Source organism: Nematolebias whitei, chromosome 14, assembly GCF_014905685.2.
Source record: "Nematolebias whitei isolate Nwh7 chromosome 14, NemWhi1, whole genome shotgun sequence".
NCBI lineage: Eukaryota > Metazoa > Chordata > Actinopteri > Cyprinodontiformes > Rivulidae > Nematolebias > Nematolebias whitei.
The window spans coordinates 42,784,498-42,785,141 of record NC_056511.1 but is presented as its reverse complement, the minus strand read 5'-3'; positions in this window follow the sequence as shown (position 1 = coordinate 42,785,141).

Here is a 644-nt window from a genome sequence, read left to right as displayed (position 1 = left end):
ATGTCACTTTACCTACACCAATATCAAGGACTTCATACATATACTGTGTACATTCACTTCATATGCTGCTTTGCCAATTACTACAAATATCAATGTCAGGACTTCATTTCGTTTTATTTTATAGATATACTTTTTAAAATATTTTTTATACCGCTATAGTACAATTTAAGACAGTATCATACTTTCATTATTTCATTTTATGCTTATGTTTATTAACTGTTTTAATGTTAAATGGTTTTGTTGCACCGGGGTCTGAGAGTGATGTAATTTCAATCCTGTGTATGTCCTGTACATATTGAGGCTTTTGACAATAAATTGACTTTGACTGTTGACTTTGATGTTTGCATCATACATTTATTTTCTCTTGTTTTAAATTATTGCTTGCTTTTAGAATACAAAGGTCTGGATTATACTTCATCAGTGCTCAGTTTACACCTTCCAAACATTTAAAAGTCTACAGCCAAACTACAGTTTATTTCTAATTTTAAAGTAATGATAAAACATATCAACAATTTCTTAATAACATGTAGCAAACAAGATGTTATTATTTGTTTTTGTTTAGCATTTGAACTTAATTTTTAGTGCCATAAAGAAAGTTGAAATATTTTTAATTGGTCAGTTAAACGTTTTATTCAAGTAATTTT